Source organism: Ixodes scapularis, unplaced genomic scaffold, assembly GCF_016920785.2.
Source record: "Ixodes scapularis isolate PalLabHiFi unplaced genomic scaffold, ASM1692078v2 PGA_scaffold1__304_contigs__length_218370807, whole genome shotgun sequence".
NCBI lineage: Eukaryota > Metazoa > Arthropoda > Arachnida > Ixodida > Ixodidae > Ixodes > Ixodes scapularis.
Genome location: NW_024609846.1, coordinates 37,973,959 through 37,999,695, shown reverse-complemented (window position 1 = coordinate 37,999,695; position 25,737 = coordinate 37,973,959).

The window sequence follows — 25,737 nt, the reverse complement described above, 5'->3', positions numbered from 1 at the left end:
GTTTTCAGTAAGGGTTGTTCTCTTATATATATATATATATATATATATATATATATATATATATATATATATATATATATATATATATATATATATATATATATATATATATATATTTTTTTTTTTTCTTTTTACTTTTCTTTGCCCCTCTTTTCCCGTGTTTCTTTCGAACTAAATTTCGATATGTAATATGACTCTTTATTTTTACGTGTTAAATCATGTTTTAATATTCTTTTCCATGGTGGTAATTTTTGGGTGCGCGTTGATCTTATAATATACTTCAGAGTTGAACTGCTTAGCAACTGGTGCATTTTCCTGATATGCAATGTCAGCCTTGTGGACATAAAATCGCTCCTTCAAGGAATTTTTAGTTTCCCCCACATATTGCATACTTCAGAGCGTGCGATTAACATATATATACATATAATGGGAATGAGTGAAGATTGACAAGTGCAGCCGTAGTAATATTGTGAACGAAGAGGGGGGGGGGGGGGGTGATTATTAAATTTATTGCATTAAAGTTAGGGAAAGGGAGAGGGAAAGAGAGCTGGCGAAAAATTGGGCCAGGAGCGGGGATTGAACCCGCAACCTTCGCCTGTCCGGGACGACGCCCTAACCGATTAGACCACACCAGCCACTGGTTTCGGCGGGCTCAATTCCTGACCAGCTCTCTGTGTACTGTTTAGTTTCGAATTCGCTTAAGTGGGTAGACGATAACCGTTTCTGATTTAAGGCCCTCGCTATTTCCGACATGCGGCAGTGACGTGGCACGTCATCTCAGCTTGCAATTGTCGGAAAGGGCTCGTCTTCCAAGATATCTGGGGAACCACTCCTCACCATAGGGACAGGCTGCACCGTATATATAATGGGAATGAGTGAAGATTGACAAGTGCAGCCGTAGTAATATTGTGAACGAAGAGGGGAGGAGGTGATTATTGAATTTATTGCATTAAAGTTAGGGAAAGGGAAAGGGAAAGAGAGCTGGCGAAAAATTGGGCCAGGACCGAAACTAAACAATTCACAGAAAGCTGGTCAGAAATTCAGTCCGCCAAAACCAGTGGCCGGGATGGTCTAATCGGTTAAGGCGTCGCCCCGGTCAGGCGAAGGTTGCGGGTTCAATCCCCGCTCCTGGCCTAATTTTTCGCCAGCTCTCTTTCCCTTTCCCTTCCCCTAACTTTAATGCAATAAGTTCAATGCTCACCTCCTCCCATCTTCGTTCACTATATATATATATATATATATTATGTCCGGAGTTTTGCACTCAATACGTTGATTAATATTGATGAAGCAAGCTGTTGCGCAGCTCGAAATACGATCAGCTGCAAAAATTCATCCAAAATTTCTGTCCCGAAGCTATGAGATGTTGACACAGTCTGATTCAATACTAGTAGGTATACGGCGGCATCCATCTACGGTCTCGATGTAGAATGCACTAAAAAAACGGGCGCTTGCACCTAGAAAGGTGAAGGTTTCAACAAAGGTGTATTTTAATCGTGGACGCATTCATTTAATATTTCTCGGCGCAGCTTTGTTCCTGTGGAAAGTTATAACTACTCATTCTTGAAAATTTCGAAAAACGTTTACCACCGGTGGACGCGGTCGTCCTTCGATGGTACACCTTCACTGACGATGCCCTTTTTTATTGCAGCATGTTTCCTGTTTTTGTGGTCGTCTTTGAAAAGAGGGTAAAACCAGTCATAGGCATGCTACTGCTAAAATGTAAAAGTGTTACAGTTACAGTTACTCAGGGGAAAAATAACCCTGTTACAGTTACAGTTCCAGAATTTAAAGAGTAAATTGGTAGTTACATTTGTGACCAGTTGGTCGCGCCCCCTCCAGTCTGCCCGCCTGTGGCCTCCAGGCTGGGCGGGCAACATTGGTCATCGCGACAATAAACGCCGTTGAGCGCACGCCGCTCCGGTCAGACATCGTCCACCCTCACAACCAGGCTGCGTGTCGTCTCTCCTCGGCGGGTTCTTCGGCCCCCTTCGTCCACGTTCGAGAAAGATCGTGACACTGGCGACGAGGAACCGTGGCACTGGAGGCCACCAACGTGCACGGTTCGGCCCACGCCGCCGAGAGAGTCGGAACACCGCCCCCTGCTCCTGTCGCCATGCCGCTGTACGGGAGGCTCGAGCCGTTCGAGGGAGATGGGTCCGTCTGGCCAGTCTACGAAGAACAGGTCCACGTGTTCTTCCGGGCGAACGACACGCCCGAGGCGAAGCAACGGGACATCTTCTTGGCCAGCTGCGGGACCCGCGTCTTCAGCCTCCTGCTCGACCTCCTCAAGCCGGCCACGCCGCACGTCAAAACGCTGGGTGAGCTGCTCGCCACGCTGCGCTCGCACTTCAGCCCGGCGCCATCCACGCTTATGAAGCGGTTCCGCTTCAACAACCGGAGCCGCCAGGACGGGGAGACCCTCGGGCAGTTCGTCGCTGCGCTACCAGGGTTAGCGAGCACCTGCGCCTTCGGCGACCAGTTGGACTCGCTACTCCGGGACCGGTTCGTCTGCGGCATCAACAACCCTGCCATGCAGACGCGACTCCTGGAGCTCCCCGACCCCTCGCTGGACGACGCGGTGAAGGCAGCGCTGGCGATGGAAGCAGCAGCGAAGGACGCCAGCGAGATAGCGCGTGCGGCCGGCTCACCGTCGACGGAAGCGGCGGTGAACAAGATGGCGGCAAGGAGCGGTGCCTGCAGCCGCTAAGGTGCTGCCCACTCCCCCTCACAGTGCCAGTTCGTCCAAGCACAGTGCTTCACGTGCGGGAGACTTGGGCACCTCTCACGTGTCTGCCGAGGGGGGAGGACGAGCGGCGGCCAGCAGCAGCAGCAGCAGCAGCCTGGTTCAAGCCCTGGTTCGAGCCAAGCCCGCGGCCAGGGTGGCCGTCGCAAGAAAACGCGGCGGGGACGAGCGGCACCGGGTACCTCTTCAGCCAGGGTCCACGTCGTGGCCGAGGAACCGCAGAGTTTTGACGTGTGGCACACCAACAGTCTTTCATCGTCTGTGCCACCTTACATGGTGTCTGTCGAAATCTGCGGCCACCCCATCACCATGGAGCTGGACACAGGGGCCAGCGTGTCGGTCATGCCCGGGAAGCTGTTCAAGCGGACCTTCCCCGGCGAGTCCATCGAGGCGTCTGACGTCATGCTGCGCAGCTACTCCGGGCAGCTTTCCCAGGTCCAGGGTCGGGCCCAAGTCAGCGTTCGCCTTGGCGACAGGGAGGCAATCCTTCACCTTTACTTAACCAAGGGGTCGTCGCCGACGCTGCTGGGCCGGAACTGGATTCACTCGCTGGGTGTTCGGCTGCCGGAGTACCAAGAAGCTGCGCTGCACGTGGCGAAGGACGTCCCGAGCCTCCTGACCGACTTCCAGTCCCTGTTCCAGCCGGGGGTGGGCACCTTCGCCGGCACGACGGTCGGCATTCACGTACCCGAGGGAGCCCTACCTCGGTTCTTCAAGCCGCGTCCGCTGCCGTTCGCCCTGAAGGACGGGGTCACCCAGGAGCTGCAACGGCTGCAGCGAGAGGGTATCCTGGTGCCCGTCAAGACTTCCGAGTGGGCCGCACCAATTGTGCCAGTCCTCAAGCGAGACGGCCGCGTCAGGATCTGCGGGGACTTAAAGGTCACCATCAACCCCGTCGCTACCGTCGAAAAGTACCCGCTGCCTCGGGTAGAAGATCTCTGGTCGGCTCTGTCCGGGGGACAGAAGTTCCCCAAGCTCGACCTTCAAGATGCCTACCAGCAGCTGGTGCTCCAGGATGCCGCCCGGAAGTATGTCACCATTTCGACAACCATGGGACTTTTCCAGTACACGCGCCTACCGTTCGGCGTGGCCTCAGCCCCAGCCATCTTCCAGAGAGAGATGGACAACCTCTTCAGGGGCATGAGGCACGTGGCGGTGTACTTGGACGACATCCTGGTTACCGGTACCGACGACGGGGACCACCTGCAGAACCTGCGCAAGGTCCTGACACGACTACAGGACGCCGGTCTCAAGCTGAGGCTGGACAAGTGCGTGTTCCTGACCCCCAGCGTGGAGTAGCTGGGACATATCATCTCCCAGGCTGGCCTGGCCCCGGCACCCCACAAGATTGAGGCCGTGCTCAAGGCGCCGAAGCCCAAGAGCAAGAAGGAGCTTCAGAGCTACCTCGGCCTCATCAACTTCTACAGGAGGTTCCTGCCCAACCTGACGACGCATCTAGAGCAGCTGCATCGCCTGCTTCGTGATGGGCAGCAGTGGGCCTGGAAGAAGGAGCAGGACTTGGCCTTCCAGCGCAGCAAGGAGCTCGTCGTTAAGGCTCCAGTGCTGGTGCACTTCGATCAGGCCAAGCCTGTGGTCCTCACCGTGGATGCGTCGCCGTACGGGGTAGGAGCCATCCTGTCGCACCGGGGTCAGGATGGTCAGGAACACCCTGTGGCGTTTGCTTCTCGTCGGCTTCATGCGGCGTAGCAACGCTACAGCCAGCTCGACAAGGAAGGCTTGGCCCTCATCTTCGGGGTCCAGCGCTTCCATCAGTACCTGTGGGCCGGCAGTTCGAGGCAGTCACGGACCACAAGCCGCTGCTGGGGCTGCTGCGACCTGACAAGGCAGTCCCAGTGCAAGCATCGCCTCGTGTGGTACGCTGGGCCTTGACGTTGGCAGCCTACAGGTACAAGCTGGTCTACCGCCCTGGGAAGGACCTGGGACCTGCCGATGCCCTGAGCCGCCTGCCCCTGCCGGAGGTGCCTGCTGCCGTTCCAGAGCCAGCTGACGTGTTCCTGCTGGAGCGGGCCTACCCGGGGGTGCTTACCAGGACTGCGGTGGCGCAGGCGACCAGCCGGGACCCGGTCCTGTCTCAGGTGGTCAAGGCGGTTGCCCGAGGGGAGGAGCTGCGTCACCAGGCGTACAGCCACAAGACCGCCGAGCTGAGCTTGGAGCAGTGCTGCCTCCTGTGGGGTTCCAGGGTGGTGATTCCACAAAGTCTGCGGGCCAAGGTGCTGCAGTTGCTGCATGCGGGGCACCCTGGCATCGAAAAGACAAAGATGGTGGCACGGTCGCACGTTTGGTGGCCTGGCTTGGACCAGGACATCGTGCACCAGGTGCAAGGCTGCCAGGTCTGCCAGGAGAACCAGCGAGCCTCGCGCCACGTGGAGATCACCCCCTGGCCGTTCCCACAGAGGCCGTGGTCCCGCTTGCACGTGGACTATGCGGGACCCTTCAAGGGCCACTACTTCCTGGTGGTAGTGGACGCATTATCCAAGTGGGTGGAGGCACTGCCAGTTACCAGTCCCTCGGCAAGCGCGACCATTGCGGCGCTGCGGCAGGTCTTCGCGGCGCAGGGATTGCCGGACGTTATTGTGTCCGACAATGGTCCCGCTTTCGCTAGCGCCGAGTACCTAGACTGGCTGCAGAGGAATGGAATCCGCCGGATGCTCGTTCCGCCGTACCATCCTGCTTCCAATGGTGCAGCCGAGCGAGTGGTCCAGACCATCAAGGACAAGCTCAAGAAGAGCCAGCCCGGGGATTTCCGAACGCAGGTGGCCCGGGTACTGTTCCAGTATCGAGCCACACCCCATGAGGTCACTGGTCGTGCGCCCTGCGAGCTTCTGCTGGGCCGGATGGTCAAGACCCCCTGGACGTCTTGCATCCAGACCCCCGGTCCACGGCGCTCCTGAAACAGCTGAAGCAGAAGCTGGCTGCTGACCGAGGGTGCCGTCCCGGGCCTTTGCCGGAGCCGGGAGCGTCGGTCTACGCCAGGAACTTCCGTCCTGGCCCACCCTGGTCTGCCGGGCGTGTGGTTTCACCAGCGAGTGCCTCGTCGCTGCTCGTCCGCATGCCCGACGGGACCACCTGGCACCGGCACGCCGACCATGTCAGGCCTCGCTCCGGGACCTGGCTTGCACCCTCGACCGTCGCTTCAGAGGACCAGCCTGCAGGGGGCCCAGCAATAGCACCAGTCGCGGCCAGCGGAGCGCAACCCACCCCAGAGGCGACAAGCGTAGCCACTCCTGTGGCACCAGTTGCGCCGGTGCCACACCCAGATCCGGTCCCTGTAGCTCCACCGGGTGGAGCGCGACCGCTTCAGGCAGCGCCCGGCGTTGCCACACCTGGCCCGTCGACTCCAGTTCCCAGGCGGAGTACGCGGCAGCGAAGGCCACCTGACCGCTACTCGCCGGGGTGATCTTCGTCGTCGACCAGCCAGGACTTGGCACGACCAGACGCCTAGTTGGTGTCGGCCGTGTGTGTTGTTTATTCGTGTATTTCGTTTTAAAAAAACAAACTGGGTGGGAGCGATGTGACCAGTTGGTCGCGCCCCCTCCAGTCTGCCCGTCTGTGGCCGCCAGGCTCGGCGGGCAGCATTGGTCATCGCGACAATAAACGCCGTTGAGCGCGCGCCGCTCCGGTCAGACATCGTCCACCCTCACAACCAGGCTGCGTGTCGTCTCTCCTCGGTGGGTGCTTCGGCCCCCTTCGTCCATGTTCGAGAAAGATCGTGACACATTTACTTCGCTAAAGTAACGTCGTTACTTTGTCATTGTATTACAAAAAAAAAAACGCTAAAAAATCAAAAGTAACTTTTTTAATGTGCATCTAATTTAACGTCGATTTTTCGTAAGACGTGTTGTTTAGGGTAGTGAATCTGAGTTCTTGAGAAACTAAGATTTTCCTAATAACCAATATTGACATGTTTTATACTTCCTATTTCAATTTTTACCACCAACTGCTCCCTGAACGGGCAAATTTACTATATGATAAAGCATTTATGATTATTTAAAAAAAAATAACAGGCGACTTTAGTTATTTAAAGATCTATAAAGAACTTCAAAATTAAGCTCGACCATCATAAGGTATACACGAATAAAATATCACACGTCTAGATCTCGGGTATATCCAATCATGGTGGCGTGTTTATACAAACGGTGAGTTCCAATTTTGAATTTCTTTTGTGAGGCGAAATGGGACGGAAGCAACAAACATCCTGCATATGTCAAGACAATAATAATATAAGTCATACCTAGCGATCAGCTTCGTAGATGTGTCAATCCAATCCACTCGTCAATCAAATCGTTTTCTACTGCGTGGGCACAATCTTTCATGAAACACGAAGCTTCGATTGAAAATTTGGAGAGCAATGAAGTGGCAACATTCCTTTGTCGAATTCGCGGAACACGGCAGCTGTGCAAAAGAAGCCCTGATCGAGGTAAAAACAGCCACTGCGCGTAGAATTTCCAACGGCGTATGCGATCTTTTCTCCGCCACTTCGTAACCATATCGGACACGTTTGCACTTCTCCATTTCACCACCCAAACTAGAAGAGACCACCCGGAAAGCCTGCGACGTTAATTATCCACAAATCAATTGACGACAAATGTCTCTGGTTTCGGTCGATTTCAAGAAAACACACAAACCAGCTGAGCGGCACAGACGGTTCGAGAAAATAAGCGCTCTTTCTCAAGTGGCGGGACCCGAGAAGCAGAACAATGGGGTACAACAACTTCAAGTGGGCGACGGGAGGCAAGGCCGGTAATTGGGTTGCAAAAAAAGGGGAGGCGAGAGCGAATGGGCCTCAAGTCGAAACCCCGCAAGAATGCATCTGGGAGTTGGACGATTCAAATTAGAGGGAAAAAAAACCGTGTGTCTGGCGGCAAAAGACGAGGTTCAGAAAATCGGTTGTCCCGTAAGCCTGTGGGCGTTTGGGGGGACAATCACCAAGAACAGTCCCCGCGAAAAGTATTTGCTTTTTCCGCCGGACGAAGAAAAGAGAAACGTTGTAGAGATGCCGCGCTTTGTTACATCTGCGTGCGCTCTGGCGATGCATTCTACACGGCGGGTGAGGACACAAACGTCCCCATCATCCCAGTTGGCGGGACCAGCTTGGCAAAAGCAGGGTCACCCAAAATGTACTTAATTTTTATTTTTATTTTTTTTCATCGAACTCCAGACGGTTTCTGCAGCAGTTTTTGCTGTGCCCTTCCCGTATCAGGACTTCGGACTCTCTCATAATTTGCGAGACGATTTGGCGGTCGTGTTTGCAATATTTTTGCACATAAATCTGAGAAGTACCTGTAACGACGTTACTCTTTACAGTTACAAGTTACTGAAGAAAGTAGCTCGATCGTTACTGGTAACGGCTAGTAACTAGTTACTGCCCAGGACAGCAAACCTACCGGCTGTATATTAGGGTGCCCGCTTGAATATAGCAGGCTGGCTCGCCAAGAACCAAATGGTGTTTCGAAAATCAAACACAGAAATACAGGCGAGAATACCGCGATTCTTCGATGTCCCTGACGGCCACCGTGATAGCGGCGCTTCAACACAGACCGCAGTGCGATCTCTTCCTTGACAAATTATGTCACCTGCTGAGGCCTCCTCATGCCTTTGTTAGGGTGCCTTCATGTGCGCTTAGCTTAGGGTGGAGCCATCTGGCCATTTTGTCCCACACTTTTATTTTTATTTTTTGTTCAGAAGCGCGTGAAATATCATGTTCCTCCACGCGTTTGTGGCGCTGACCGTGCTATGGCGACATTTTGTTTTCGTCGATTTCTTTGTATTTTACCCATGAGCGCGTGCTGTCGGTATCGGGTACTACAAAGGTTGGCACCACCCTAAACAGTAGGCCTTGAGCCAAACGTACGGGGGCAGAACATACTACCCAGCACCCCTTGGAAAATGACAGCGGGTGCTCAATCTGTTGCCCCTCCCCCGGTTCCGGGGTCTTTGACAAAGCATTCTCCCTAGGTCTTAATACTTGCGGAGAGTGGCAAAGGGTGATTTGGGAAATATATCCTTAAGTTTGTTATCGGCGTGCATGATACTCAAATGCCTCTTCAGTATAGAACTAGGCCTGATATGTTCGAGTAGTAGTTTATAACCAATGGTACTCCTGCTCCCTTAGAGCGGAGCTGTTGCGAAGACTGAAGGAGTGTGCCACGTTCTAGAGTTGACGCTTTTTTCATGGCGTCATTAAAAATAGATATGAAATATTTTCTTTTTAGTAGTGTGTTTTTTAGTGAAGTTACATTCTCTTTGAAGTTAGAATCTTCACAGCGGATCTTGCGTAACCGAATGAATTGAAGGAATCGGCTGTAAGGTTTTATTTATTTTTTTTTACATTTTGCGTGGTAGCTATTGTACCGAAGAATTTGACGTTTTTCTGTGGGGGCCTGTATAGCTCTGTTAATAAATTATTTTCAAGTTATTCAATGTTAACATAAAAAAAGTTCATGGTTTTCACGGAGTGATTGCAAGTAAATTTTATTGTGAGGTGACATTTATTAAAATATCCCAGAAAGGAAAGAAGTGCATTTGCTGTGTCGTTCAAAATTATAAAATATCGTCAACATAACAAATATATATGGCCGGCTTCTTAATTTACGACCAAATTTTTTTTTATTTACTCATCAAAATATTATCATTATTCGGGGACTTCCCTGATTCTAATGAAGCGCCTTGAATTTGCAAGTATTAAGTGTCGTTAAGCTTAAGGTTTTACAGTCTAAGATTAATTCTAATAAGCGCAAGATAAAATGGATGTCTGCAAGAGACGAAGGGTAGAGAGAGAGCACCTCCTTCACGGCAGGCATTATATCATTACGAGGGATGTTAGTATAACGGGCGTCGACATCGACAGTCCCCACTCACCAGAAAGCTTTCCTCGGATACTTAATCGGATATGTTTCTCTGGTCGATAAGATTAAGGAAGTGCGTGGTGTCCTTCAAGTCAAACTCAAGCAGGGGAGGTATATGTTTAATCGCGTGGTCTACGAATTCTGAAATCCATTCGGTTGGAGTACTTATGCCTGATAAAATGGTTCTCCAGTATTGTTTGACTTGTGAATCTTTATATGCATGTAGAAGATACCGGGATGAGTGTTTTGGTTTTTAGTTAATATATAATGATCCTCGTGAATTTTATTGGTATTCCGGAGGAATTGTTATTTGTATTACGACTTTAAAGATTGCGGTGCAATCAAGTCATCTTGGAACGCTGGTGTGGCTAATGTGACTGTCGTCTGCGATGTCCTGTTCTCTCTTCCCCGAGAGCGATAGCGCTGTGGCTAAAAACTTAATAGTATGGAAATATGACGAAAAGTACGTATATTGTAAGTTTCAAATTTTAGCATTGAGGGAGGATTGTAGGTAAAACCGAAAAAAATAAGAAGATAGCTATGTTTTAATTTGCTGGTTAAATATACTACGATTCCTGGAGAAACCTCCCTCCAAGTGGCGCGCTGGGATGAGCGTTAGACGTTTTCGAACTCACCAGGGCGTAGCTCCGTACTCGTAACAGCTGCTGCAAGTCGCGGCTTTGACTGCATTCAAGTTGATTAAATTATTTCTCTTTCCGTGAACCTTCGCTTCCACCTCTACGGAAATTAATTCCAGATGACAATTGCAGCCGCACGCAAACAGCACAAATGAAAAAAAACAACAAATAGTACAATAAGAATAATGGCTATGACCTGCCGTGCATGGAAGCAAACGCGTGGCTTGGAAGCGCAGTGGAGCGGCTTGATTTTTCGGCTTTCAAATATTTACGGCATGAGCGTTTACTTTTTACTAAGATATTCATCCCCTGAGCCGTTCAAAATACCTTAGAGTCATGACATTGCTTAAAACAATATCATGCTGAGAATAATTTTTATTGGTAAGGTGGTCAATGAGAAAATCCGTACCTTCAAAACGACCACCATTAGCGGCGAGATGCTTTGGTGGCGTCCTCCCATGGCTTCCTTTCGTTACGTCATTACATTGCGAACAACAATTCGATGGTGTTTGCAATGAGCATGGAGGAAGCCTGAAATCATTACCCTCTCAAAGCGACACGGTCAACACCATCAAAATTCAGGTTCTTACATTCCTCTTATTTTCGCCGATGAGAAATCCTTTCCTGAAGTCATAGTCAGCATTCGGCCAATCATGGCCGGCCGACCACAGCGACGCTTTTGATCGCGCACGTCGCCAATAGAAAAGGGGAACGCAGAGCTCGGAAGTAGTGATCGGGTAAGTGTGCTGTTGTACTCATATTTGTATGTGCCATGTATGTGTGTGCGCGCAATCTATATACTCAGCTGGTGTTAGTGTTATGCGCAATGTATCTACCAATGTGTACAATAATGGTGTCCGAAGCCTAATGGTGACGTGAGCAAATAAAAATATTTTTGTAGCACTTCAATTTTTCGGTACCTAGCGCCACCTAGCCTAGCGATTTGCAATCACTCTGCTTGACCCTGCCACCTGGTGGCAAGAGATTTAACAATCTTTCACGTTTCGCGATCATTTTGGGTTACTCCCAAGTAGGCTGCAGCGATTTTGCTCTTTTTGAGAGCCGCTTCTGGTTTCGCGAATTGCTTATCACTCCTTCGTGATCTGCGGTTGACGAAGAAATTATGGATCGAGGAATAGCAAAGGTAACACGTAAAGTGCGCGAAGTAACTGGGTATCGGTTGTCTACGTTTAACATCGCAGTTCTGACATTAAAGCGCTTATGGAGAGGTACACACATCTGTACGCGCGTTGCGCTCGCAACGCGCCCGAGGCCCGTCCCCAACTACTCCAAAGGAACGTGAGCCCAAGCAACGTGACCAAGGATCGACGCCACGCGACGTCGATCCTTGGTCAGCATCCAAGCGTGCGAAAGCACAGAGACGCAGCACTTCGGTGTGCCAATGAAGCTTTGATCACACCGCGAGTCCGGCGATACTGATGTTCGACGAGTTGTGCCTTTTCCTTCGGTGCTCCGATTTCGTTAAAATGTCCGCATGTTCCCGAAGGTAACTTCGAATGTTTACACAAGGTTTTAATAAAAAGTTCTTCGGCGAATGGCGGCGAACAAGCAGAAGACGTGTCTTGAGCATGCTGTCGCACGTCCTCTGCAATGCTCAAAAGGGTTGACTTGAAAATGATAAACAGAGATGTTAGTCATTCTAAGCCTTGACCGACTACACCATTTACCAAATATTCTTTATTTGAAGATTAATATTGTATTGGTGTATTTCACACGCCTTTCACTGCACCTTCTGAATGGCTCGGTGTTTCCGGAGTTCTTTCCTTTAATTTTAGCACGATCTTCATAAATAGTAACCTGCCATCTGGCCTACACGTTTGCAGTTCATTTCATTCTATGCATTTTAATGTTTACGAGGATCACAGCCTACATGTGTTAGGTCACAGCCCAGCAACGGAAATGCTCGTCGCTTTGGAAGGCGAGCAAAGTACGCGCCACACGCACGAACGCTGAGAATAGCACCGACCAGAAGCGCTTTTCTGGAAAGGTCTACAGATATTTTCCTAAATACCTTGATTAGAAAGGCACAAATGCGTACTACAAGGGTAGTTACACGTGCTATCGTCTCCAACAGTAACTTTTCTAAATAAAGTTTAGAACAATCGGCACGTTCTTTCCGGTAAGACGAGCGTCTGGGCAGCTGTCACCACATTCCGAACATTCTCTTTGGTGCTTTGGCAATTTGCATAAAAAGTATTGCACGACTCTTCGACTCCTCTTTGAAAGCGTAACTGCCAACTTCTGATAGAATGATAACGAATTTTCTAGTGACTTCAAGAAACTAACGAGCCGCGGCTTGAGCATACCGAATTGCAAAAACGGTATTCTTAAAATCCCAATTGCTTCCGTCGTTTTTTTTTTTTTTTTACTTTTTTATAGTTTCGCACTTAGGCAATGGTCATACTTTGTGCAGAAAAGGATTATTATCAACTTCAAATACTACGAACACCCCTGTTTTCTCGCTTTTAGACGCGAGAAAGGCATGCGCAAGCGTATCTGGAGGAACGAGATTGCATTTCGAAATCAAGAAGCCATGCGCATTCAGATGATGCCTTTGGATTTGGTAGATCAAAAAACCTGCGGAGTTACCCTTTAACCCGGATAAACTAGCCAAAGCACGTTTCACGTTAAAAGCACGCGAAAATGCATGTAGGTTGCAAGGTAGGCATGGTATACAGAATGCCATGAACCAAATGGCATGTTGTTGGGAACGCAGGAGTAGCAGCTTCGCGTAAACAATATATTCGGCACAAACAAGGGTCGGGTTATGAAGAATGGCCATTGTGTATATCTTACGATCGTGTAACTTTCGTTATAAAAAAAAAGCTTATTGTTACGTCAAAACACGACCTTCGCGTGTGCTCAGATTCGGTACTCACGAAAGCACATGATTGTTTCACTTGGTGGAAACATATTTTATGAAAAGCAAGTTATGTTTGCTGAGATTTTTAAAAAATAGCTACGAAATATCTTGCGACGAAGGGGACTTTCCACTGATGTATGTTTTTCTTAATGATTTAAGTTTAGCTGCACTAGCTTACGTCGCAAATTGCTGAATAAAAATATCTTACCCTTCCGACATCGTGGGTTTATTTGTTTATTTATTTATTTATTTATTTATTTATTTATTTATTTAAATACCCTCCAGGCCAATCGGCAGTAAAGGGGGTCAGTCGGAGTAACAAAATATCAGACAAAAGGAAACAAAAGGGCAGAGTGCATAAGGCATCATGGCGGCTCAGGACAGTAAAGCATGTTTATAACATTTTTAAGCATTTGGGTATCAGTAATATAAATTACGGAAGTTGGAAGGTGATTCCATTCCAAAGAAGTTTTAGGGACGAAGAATAGTAGAAATGCGTTGGTATTACATTTACAAATTCCAACTTTGAGGGGATGATCGATGCGAGGTGAAACAGAACGGTGGAATGAACAGACGTTGCTTTAAGCACGGGTTACCATGATTGATCTTGTGAAAAAGACACAAACGAGCGACTTTACTTCGGAGAGAGAGGTTAGGCAGGGACAAGGTGATTTTCATGGAGCTTACACTGGCATGCAGGCAAAGTTTCACTGCAGCACTCTGAAGAACAAAACTTAAAAAGTACCATTTATCACTCTTGATAACGGAACAAATAGCGTTTAAATTAATTGTGCCATGAGTGCGCTAAAGATATATTTATGAAAGGAAATTGTTGGTGCAAGTGCAACAGTTAGTTCCACTAAATAGCTCATCTACAGCTAAGAGACTCGTTGCCAAATGAGGTGACTAACTTAAGGCTGTATGAACATTCACACACACACACACGCACATACCAATTACTGATTTGCATGTTCAATGGATAATATTTAAGTGGCTAATAAACTTGTCCTTGTGCCTCGGCACTCATACAACTGAGTGTTAAAATAGTAACACTGTCTGAATACCGGTTCGAGACTAATTGCGCCGCGTCATTCTTATCTTTAACACAGTTATGAAGACCGGTTGTCGTGGCTGTCTTTTCCACTATTGCTATTTGGTTGGAACCGTGCTATTTGATTCAACCCAGGATTCTTACACCATTAGAGAATTGGCAAAACGAAGGAGTGCATTCTTTGGGGCCCATTTTATTACTTGTGTCGCATTTCCGAAACATTGCTTTATTTTTCTGAACTTACGCTTTGTCCAATATCGCTTAGGCGAAATTCTCGGCAGGCCGTCCTTTTTTATGAGTCTTTTTTTTATTAGAAAAAATATAGAAGATAATTGATACTGGGAATTGTTTTAAACCTAGTTTCGAGCCTTTTAATACCCTTTCTGTTGGAACAGAACGTCAGCTCTGCGATTGAAGAGACGCGAACTTGAACGGAATGTCCGCACGTCGTTGGACTATAATACCGGGTTTCAGTTCGATTGTTTCTGGGCCGTCCCTAATAGCCGATTCACACGACGGACTGATCCGCGGACGGATTGATCACGTGACGACATATCCGCGGTTCGTCCGTCTCCCAAGCGCATCCACACGAGGGAGACGACGAGCAGACGCCAGTGAGGACGGACCGAACCTGTTCGCACCCCACAGTGCCGCGAAACTCCAACATCGCACAGTAGCACCGTTGTCCAAGAGAGAAATCGACGGTTGCTACCGCGATAAAGAATCGTACGCCGCTGCTACGTATAGATCGAGAACAAAACACCGGGACAGGCTTCGCGCGAAGCGCCACCTTTACTAACCCAAAGCATGACGGTGACACAGGCATGATCCTGCCCAAGAAAGCTTCGGCGTAGACGCGACGAACTTCTGGGCTCGCGGAGGGGCGTTTGGAGATGCCTTCACACACTCCGCGCTCGTGCACAACACTCAAGCACACCACATCCACAAGAGAGGGCTTGCTCGGTGAAATCCTGATTGGACGTGCAAGAATTATTGCGGTGCTAGACTAGTTTTGACGGGAGCTTCTTGACACGGACCCGGAGCACCGGAACCTGCGTCGCGTCAGCCGGACAAAGTTTCTGGAGTTTCTCTCACGCGTGGAACCAAGAATCGTACGACAAAATGAACCAACAAACGCACAAAATGCAACGACGCGCCATTTTTGTTTTGAACGCACAGAAGCAAAATACCAAGAAAACCATGTACCGTTGCCAGACTAAATGCTTTCCAAGTCAGTCTGCCGCCAAACGTCCGCGAGTGAAAAAGGCGCTTGACTTTATCAGTCCGCGCCTCCGCGGAGGAGGCGCGGATCGCAGGAATCGGTGACGTCCCGGTCACGGGGTACACGGTCCGCGGACGAAAATCGCGATTCGGTCCGTCGTGTGAATCGGCTATAAACGGCTCAACTATTTAGATGAAGTAGCGTATCTACCCAACACAACTCAGTGGCGTGTAATGTAATGGCATTTGATTTAATAAAAAATGGCAATATTCCATACCAAAATGATCTATTGACGTCTATGGAAAATCCTATGATAAGCTATCACCTTCTATGGCCCTCTATGGTCAGCCATAAAAAAAAAAAAAAAAAACATAAAACACGCCATCGCCATCTATAGAAAAATCTGTCTTCAAAGCTATGGAATCTCGACCATTCCGATTTCTATAGCTCGCTATAGAATTATTTCTGCCTATGCAGCCATAGACTCGCGACTATTCAATATTCTATAGCGAGCTATATAAATATGTATGTCATTAACGCTATAGACTAATGACCATTGAATTTTCTTTAGCCGATTCTACAGTGTTTTAGGTCACCGAAGCTATAGGCCTCCGACCTTTCAATGTGCTTTAGCCGGCTATGGAGTGGCGTATGTCCCTAAATCTAGAGTCTCGCGACAACTGAATTTGTTTTAGCCGTCTCTATTATGTTTTATGTCACCAAAGCTATAGGCCTCCGACCTTTCAATGTGCTTTAGCCGGCTATAGTCCCTAAACCTATAGTCTCGCGACCATTGGATTTTTTTTAGCCGTCTCTATTGTGTTTTATGTCAACGAAGCTATGGGCCTCCGACCTTTCAATGTGATTTAGCCGGTTGTAGAGTGGTGTATGTCCCTAAATCTAGAGTCTCGCGACCATTGAATTTTCTTTAGCCGTCTCTATTGTGTTTTATGTCACCAAAGCTATAGGCCTCCAGCCTTTCAATCTGTTTTAGCCGACTATAGAGTGGGGTATCTCCCTAAGTCTATAGAATCGCGACCACTGAATTTTTTTTAGCCCACTCAATAGTGTCCTATGTCACCAAAGCTATAGCCTCGGAGCTTTCAATGTGCTTTAGCCGGCTAGAGACGGATGTTTGTCTCTCCATCCAATTTTTTTACCCCGCTCAATAGTGTTTTATATTGCTTAGGCTCTAGGCCCGCGACCCTTTTTCTTCTTTTTTTTTTTTACTAGATGTAGGAAAGCGGAAGAGAGTCATTTACGCGCTCGATCGAGGCGAGACTTTTTTTTAGCCAGGTTAACGGGGCGTATGTCGCCGCGGCTATACGCCCGCGATCACAATAGCGTCCTTAGCTGCCTATACGACTATTGCAGATTTGCCGGCTGCTTTCCCTGCGCATTGCCTCATTTCGGCGTTGACGTCATCTCAATCTTCCGTTTTTTAGCCCTGATTATCTGTTTTTTTTCAGTGTATTTTGGAACTGTATGTATTTCGTAGCACGTCTTCTACTTTGTCCGTGTCCCTGCCATGTTTGCATTTCTTTCTGCCTGCTGTATTAAACACATTTAATGTTTTTTTTGTGTATATTTCGTCGTACTCGACGCTGCGTCAAAGAACATAAAACCGCTGCTTGCACAACTACAGAGGTAAGCTCTACTCTTGTCACGACGGTCTCACGCGTTATAAAGTCGTCTATTGGACTGGAATAAAGTCTCGAGAGGGCTGTTTCGAATCCCGTTGCACATGTCATCAGTGTAGCTAGAGCGACGACGTAGCAATGGCGACGCGACAGCCGACTGGGCCTCGATCTGGCCGACCGCGCTCGCTCTGTGCAAATGTAAGCTTGGGACTCTCGAGCAGCGTTATCTTAATGAACGTGCAGGACGCTTCTTTTTCGTCGCGAATCCTTTGCCCTTCGAATGGCTGCGAAGCCGTTCCAGCGCCCGGCGTATACCCTACGCAGCGTCCTCCAACAACCGTTCGCACAGCATCGAAACCCTCCGTCTACGAGCGCCGGCGGTTCGCCGTCGCAGTGATTATGTTCGCGGGAGTTGATGTTCACGGTGTTTCATGTTCGCCGCAGGAATTCATAAAATGCTCCCATTCAAGTCGCGACGATAAATCGCCGGCGCTTGCAGATTGCCAATAGGCTCCAGAAAGGTTGCGATGCTGCGCGGGCGGTCGCTGACAGGCGCTGCTGCCTAGGGTACGCCGAGCACTGGAACATTTTCGCCGGCGTTCGCAGGGCAAAGATTCTCAACGACAAAGCAGCGTCCTGCATCATCAGCAAGCTAACGCTGCTCGAGAGTCCCACGCTCTCATTTTATCAGAGCGAACGCAGACAGCCAGATCGAGGCGCAGTCGTCTCTCGCTTCGCGATTGCTGCGTCGTTGCTCTGACTAAACAATTGACACAGTTCTCTCGAGACTTCATAAGTGTTAAATAGACGCGTCTATAGCGCCATAGAGTGTTCTGACAACACAAAAGCTCACCCCGGCAGGGGCGTAAGCAGCGGTGCAATGTCCGTTGACGCCCGTGTCGCGAACGGCGAAATATACACAAAAACTCAAGTTAGCAGCCGAAAAAAAAATTAATATCGTTAGGCACACGCTACCAAGGTGCGTCCTACTATCTCTCTGCTCTGTGAGTTCAACAAATCAGCAAGCGCTGTGGCTCATTTTTCTTCAAATTATGAGGCATTAATGTCGTTGGAGGTTCTTGTAACACGTAGCCCCACCATGTGTCATCGTGGTGCGCAGAGATTGTAACTAATGACAGCGCTATAGACTGAACTCACGGATTAAAAACGTATTACGGCAAAAATTCTTTTAAACCATACAATCAGAAATGCCACAAAGATGCAAAGATTCCCAAAATTGGAGTTCGAAATGCGAACTTAACAGTGTATACGTAATTCAAAATTGCTTACTAACTATATATATATACATAAAACTGAGAAGAAAAAAACCCTTAGTGAAAAACAGCAACAACGGACGATTTAATCTTCGACGTTTCGGCCGGAGTCCGGCCTTCGTCAGGATATATATACATATATATATATATATATATATATATATATATATATATATATATATATATATATATATTAATTTGTGGACATTCTGCGGAAAAAAAGCATTCGCCATTAATTCTTCATTTTAAATTATAATGTGGGTTACACGGCGAAAAATATGGTTTCTTCAAACTTGCCCCGTTCTGGGTCACTTCTGGGAAGTGCAGCTTTGGAAGTGCAAAAGCTAGCCTTCATGGAGCTGTCCGGTTCACTCGGTAGTGACAGCAGAGTAGACGCTATGCATGCTTGAGGCCAATCGTGTCTCCGGTTAGGGTCAGGTGACAACTGTCTCGAAGCTGGTGATAACGCTGAACACGGCACCTGCCTTAAGCCCAAGCCACACAAAGCGTCCACTGCACTATCAACCTTGGGTAGAACTGTCAACAGGATATAAGCGACGCATTCTCTCGTTGTGTTCATTGTTGGTACGCCCCTGGACAATCTTTGTGATCGCACCTCCGTTCTGGCCTTGAAGGAGCTCTGCTTTTCAACTCCTCTGTTTTCTCTCTCTCCCTAAGCTGAAAGCATTGTAGAAAGTGCGCACTCGGCGGACCAATAAACCGTACACTTTTCATCGCTTGACACCGTTCTCTGTGCGCATGTAACTGAAGGAGCGTGATCACGTGGTTTGACGGATGACGCATTAGCCGCTGCCAATCCCGGAATGAGGCTGCTTGCGGACCTAATTTCGCGTGTCGTGCGGCCCGCGGGGCTGCTGTGGATTCCGCTTCTATGGTAAAAAGGTATCCCGATCAAAAAGTCCTACCCGTATGTCGGCAACAAGCGATTTCTTCAAAAAAGCCCAAGAAATTTTTGTGGTGCGTTCAGTGTTCGGTTCACCAAATGACAGCTTCTGCTACATTGTGGTGAATCTTTAGGGATCCCTTCCTTCTCGGTTTTGTGTTTGAGTAGTTTTTCTGCAGTGCCCGTGTCGACAACCTCGGATTACTTCTTTCAAGTCCGATATTTTCAGCGTAAGTGTGCTGCAACCTACTCGGCGACAATTGACCGTTCTCTAGTGTCTATCTCCTGGCAGTGCCTATCTTCTGACAGCTGGAAGAATAATTTCCCCGAAATCCTACCGCAGTCGCCTGCCATTAGCTGTCTGAAATCATGTGAAAATTGCAGTTAGAATACTGACTTTCTTATTCTCCCTGCGTTTTGTGTAAACACGTTTCATGGACACCTTTCCGTGAATAAACGTTTCTTGGACACACGTTTAGTCGACACTCGCGTTTCGTCGACACTCGTTACGCGAATCGCACGCTGCAGGGACATTTAGTCGCGCCTGTATTCCTGAGGCGCGTGCTCACCGATTAGCCAGCCCGTTCACGACACTTCTTTGCAAGTCTGCAGCGACTCATTACAAACAAAAAACATAAAAAAACATATTTTGAGATGTTTATAAACATCACGTGTTGATGAAACGATCTGTCGATGAAAAGCTGTTCGATGGACTGATTGTAGCGCCAATGAGTAACGGCAGGCAGTATAAGTTTTTTTTTTTTTTTTTTTTTTGGCGGGGAGGGGGGGGGGGGGGAATTTAGCCGGTTTCCGGAAGACTAGACACTAGCCAGAAATTCCCTATGGTTCTTGTTTGCTTCGCAATATTCTCAGTTGTATAACAGATCAGTAGTACCTCTTCACATATTACAGATTGCTTAGTTTGGGCTTGTCTGCAGAATGGGCTGTGTGTAATAAACTTCTAGGAGATTTAAAAACAATTCCTTGTGTTTGTTTACCTGTGCTTTTGCAAACACCTGGGTGAGTGCATTTGTTTTTTGTTGTTGTTTTTTTGTTGAATTGTTAGCTGTTTGTTTTAAATGGGGTTATGAAGTTCGATAGGTCTTACGAGGTTTTATTTTACAGATGTACAGTGACAACAAATAATTTGTTTCACATTTCATACGATTGCGGTAAAAAGAAAAACTGCAGGCAGCTATAACACGATGGTAAAGAGACCCATATGACGAGCTCTGGAAGAAGCTATAGCAAACCATACAGACAGAAATAGGCGGTTAAAGAAACCATAGAAAAAGCCATAGGCTGCTATTAGTGGCAAGATGTTTTAGTGGCGCCCTTCTACGGTTCCCCTTTGTGACGTCAGTACCTTGCAAACAACAAGTTCGATGCTGTTTGTAAATAGCACGGTGGAAGCTTGAAATCATTGCGCTCTCAAAGGAACACTGCCAAAACCGTAAAATCAAAGTTCTTTCATTCCTTTTATTTCCGTCGATGATAAATCCTTTTCTGACGTCATAGTCAGCGTTTGGCCAATCGTGGAAGGCCGATCACAGCGACGCTTTCGGTCGCGCACGTCGCCAATAGCACGGTGTCTAAAAAGATCCATAGAGTAAGCCATAGAGATCTCTATTCGCGACTCCAACTAACTATAGGTGGCGCCACTCATTTTCCAAGATGGCGGGTTTTGTGAGGGTCAGAGATGCGTGCCGCTGTTGAGCCTGTCTAGTGTGCTGGCTTCACTGAGCGACATGAATTATTTCTGGTAATACGAGGAAGCTAATGTTTTATGAGCGTAGGTCACCTCTTTAACCCGAAAATGAGAACGGTGTTTAGCCTATTAATTACGGAAGGATGCGCGTTTTAATTCTGGAGCGAAACCGAAACTTACCTCTCTTTTGGATTTAATTTCTCGACAGATGTCTTAATTTTGGATTCTTTCATGACTCTAGATGTGTCTCACATCGCAATTATTTACTTAGAAAAGTTGTTCGCGGAAACTTTATTTTGTGACATACTGTTCGATCCAGGCTGATATTCGTCGTTGTTGAAAATATCAGTGCTGATATCTGTGCGTTCTCGCTGCCTTTTTCTCAGTCAGATAATTGTCATGGGAAATAATGACAATTATCCCAGCACAAGAATAAGAGAATAATTCCAATTTTTACAATATGTCCCCAAAACGCATAAACTAATAAACGCTGCTCTCACTGCAACAACCCAAGACGAAATCCGAGTCAGACAGCTGAAAATATGTGTGTGTGTTTTATAGCACCACGTGACGCGTAGGACTTCATATTACATCCGGCGTTTAACTGTTTGTCTATCTTGATAACTATGTAAGAGTTTTTCATATGCTAAAAAGAAAACACAATTATACCTTTCTGGGAAGACTATTATGGTTAAATAGAGTATTCTCGTGATCTTGGCGTTAATTAGAGGCATACATTGCCGCGATTTGTATTATAATAATAATAATAAAATTCGCATATTTGAATAAGTAATTATTCAAGCTCTAATTTAATTTGTTGCTTATGATCTAATTTTAAACGCGCGAAGAAATATAACAATGAAAACTGTGCTAATTATCATCACTGGTTCCAATTGCTGCATTTTAATTACAAATAAAAAAAAAAAATAGTCTAAAATCAATTAAAACATTCTAGCTAATGTGAGAAATCCATGTAAAATTACATTAATTGTGGGTAAAGTACATTGTGCTATCAAAATCGCGACTTTTGACAATCGATGAAACGTCCAAAGTCGCTGCAAATTCCAGACCAAATGCCCAAAAGTAAAAAAAACAAAAAAACATCTTTTTTTAATTATCAGTTTTTTCATAACATTTATCTACTTTTGTATTTGCTCGCCGTCGGTTTTCCAATCTCAGCCTTTCCAGTTCGAAGGAACGCCTACCTGCTTGCATGTCTGCTCACTGCAGCACGTTTCGTTGGCGTTGGAAGTCGGTGAAACAGTAGTGAGCTTTAATATTGCGTATACGAGCGAACTCAAGCCCTGTGTGTTTGCGTTAGCTTTGCGCGTTCCACACTGCGCGTGCGCAGAGCCCGAAATTGCGGTCTTAGATGGCGCATGGTGATGAGGCGCACACATAACGTGGGGCACGCAACTCTAACGCAAACGCAAACCGCTTGCGTTTGCTTCTATGCGCAATACTAAAACTCTCCAGTAAGGCACAATCCCATACCGGCTGCAGCACTACGTTGGGACAGCGCAGAGTGTTGTTTGCATTCGGAAACGACATTTCGCGAGCCATGATCCCGAGCAGTTCCGCCATTCCCGCTGAGCAGGAGATTCGGGGGACCCTCACTAGAGCGCTTCCCGTTTCCCCCGCGAGAGGGCGAGCGTCGAGCTGGATACGCGAATAGCAGACCATACACGAAGCTATAAACGGCTAAAGGAACTATAAGAAATGCCATAGACGGCTGCAGCACGATGGGTATGAAGAACCATGGGACGAACTATATAATGAGCTATAGCGGACTATACAAAAAAAACAATAGGCGGCTAAGGAAATCATAGGAAAAGCCAGAGGCAGCTATAGCACGGTGTCTGAAAAAATCGATAGAGTAAGCCATAGAGATCTCTATAGCAGACCATACAAGAAGCTACAGGCAACTGTACCACGATGGGTATAGAGAACCATAGGACGAACTATAGAATGAGCTATAGCGGGCCATACAAAAAGCAATAGGCGGCTAAAGAAACCGTAGGAAAAGCTACAGTCAGCTATAGCATGGTGTCTAAAGAAATTCATAGAATAAGCTATGGAGATCTCTATTGCAGACCATACAAGAAGCTATAGGCAGCTGTATTACGATGGGTATTGAAAACCATCGGATGAACTATAGAATGAGTTATAGCGGACCATACAAAAAGCAATAGGCGGCCAAAGAAACCGTAGGAAAAGCAATAGGCAGCTATAGCACGGTGTCTAAAAAGATCCATAGAGTAAGCCATAGAGATCTCTGTAGCAGACCATGCAAGAAGCTATAGGCGGCTAAAGGAACTATAAGAAATGCCATAGGCAGCTGTAGCACGATGGGTATCGAGAACCATAGGACGAACTATAGATTAAGCTATAGCGGACCAATAAAAAAGCAAAAGGCGGCTAAAGAAACCATAGGAAAAGCCACAGGCAGCTGTAGCACGGTGTCTAAAGGATCCAAAGAGTAAGCCATAGAGATCTCTATAGCAGACGATACAAGAAGTTATAGGCGGCTAGGGCATTTCTTATGCCTGTGGCATAAGAAATGCCATAGGCAGATGTATCACGATGGATATAGAAAACCATTGGACGAACTATAGAATGAGCTATAGCGGACCATACAAAAAGCAACAGACGGCTAAAAAACCGTAGAAAAAGCTACAGGCAGCTATGGCACTGTGTCCAAAGAGATCCATAGAGTAAGCCATAGAGATCTCTATAGCAGGCCGTACAAAAAGCTATAGGCGGCTAAAGGAGCTATAAGAAGTGCCATAGGCAGCTGTAGCGAGATGGGTATAGAAAACCATAGGACGAACTATAATATGAGCTACAGCGGGCCATACAAAAAGCAATAGGCAACTAAGGAAACCATAGGAAAAGCCATAGGCCACTATAGCATGGCGTCTAAACAGATCCATAGAGTAAGCCCTAGAGATTTCTATAGCAGACCATACAAGAAGCTATAACTGGCTAAAGGAACTATAAGAAATGACATAGGCAGCCGTAGCACGATGGGTATAGAGAACCATAGGACGAACTATAGAGTGAGCTATAGCGGACCAAACAAAAAGCAACAGGCGGTTAAAGAGGCTATAGGAGAAACGATAGGCAGCTTTAGCGCGGTGTCTAAAAAGATCCATAAAATAAGCCATAGAGATCTCTATAGCAGACCATGCAAGAAGCTACAGGCGGCTAAAGGAACTATAAGAAATGCCATAGGCAGCTATAGCATGATGGTAAATAGACCCATATGACGAGCTATGGAAGAAGCTGTAGCAAACCATACAAACAGCAATAGGCGGCTAAAGAAACCATAGAAAAAGCCACAGGCTGCTATAGCACGGTGTGTAAAAAGATCCATAGAGTAAGCCATAGAGATCTCTATAGCAAACCATACAAGAAGCTACAGGCGGCTAAAGGAACCATTGGAAATGCCATAGGCACCTGTAGCACAAAGGGTGTAGAAAAGCTAAGGACTAACTATAGAATGAGCTATAGCGGACCATGCAAAGAGCCATACGCGGAAGAAGCCATAGGAAAAACCATGGGCAGCTATATCACGGTGTCTAAAAAGACCCATAAGGTAAGCCATAGAGATCTCTATATCAGACCTTACAAGGAGCTATAGACGGCCAAAGGAACGAAAAAAAAACAACACAGGCGGTAATAGCGTCCTTTCTAAAGAGAGCCATAGATTAAATCATACAAAATTCGATAGCGGCATTTCTGTTGAAAAAGCTATAAACAACCATAGGAAAAGCTACAGGCAGCCAGAGAAACGGCTATGGCTAATTGGGCCAATTTTCTATAGCCGGCCATACAAAGGATTTTCTATAGCCGACCATTGACCATTCTTATGTGGGATATCAGACGTGGAAAGCAGGCGAGAAAAGTGGTCCGTGGCCTTACAGAGCATTGGCCATAGGTTTTTCATGGACTGAAAGTAAAGAAAACTCTCGATATTTTTATGAAAATATGCGTGCATCTGTTTGAAAAACGTTCATCATGTAATTAGATAACTATATTTTATAAATAAAACTACAAAAAGCATAGTATGTTAGCAATTACTTGGCCTCTAAAAGTAACTCCTAAGTAGAATCAGGATTCAAGTGTTTTAACTATATTGATATCAATAAAAAACAAGATCTTTTTACAATTGGCGGGCCATTAGATCGCGTTTGATGAAATTATCTGTATTCAAACAAAACACATTTTTATTTCAACGAAAAATGCTCCAGGCTAAAAAGTTATTTCGATGAATTTTGTTTGGCGATATAAAGCACAAAAGTGCACAATTAAAAAAGAAAGGAATAGTTTAGGAGCTAAGTAGTTTAGAGCTTCATCGGATACCCAAGCGACCCCCACTGACCTCACAGCGCACGTGACTCGGAAGATGGTCAAGGAGCTGAGAGGTGCCGAAAGCGTCAATATTTGTCCATTTTTAAAATAAAGACTAGTACATGCAGGCAAAAGCGGTTTTTAGAGCGCAGCTCTTAGGGGCCCGTTTCCGGCTTGAGCGGCGTCGGCGTCGGCGTCGGCGTAACCGCGAGGTCACGTGATCCCCAGATCACGTGACCCCCCCAAGGTCACGTGACCCCACAAGGTCACGTAACCCCCGAGGTCACGTGAGCCCCCGAAGTAACACGACCCCCCTGAGGCTACATGAACCCCTGAGGTCACGTGACCCCGCCTGAGGTCACGTAACCCCCCTGAGGTCACGTGACCTCAAAGAGTCACCTATCCCTCAGTACGCTTCCATCCTCCTCCTCAAGAGCTGTGCTCTAATCCGGCG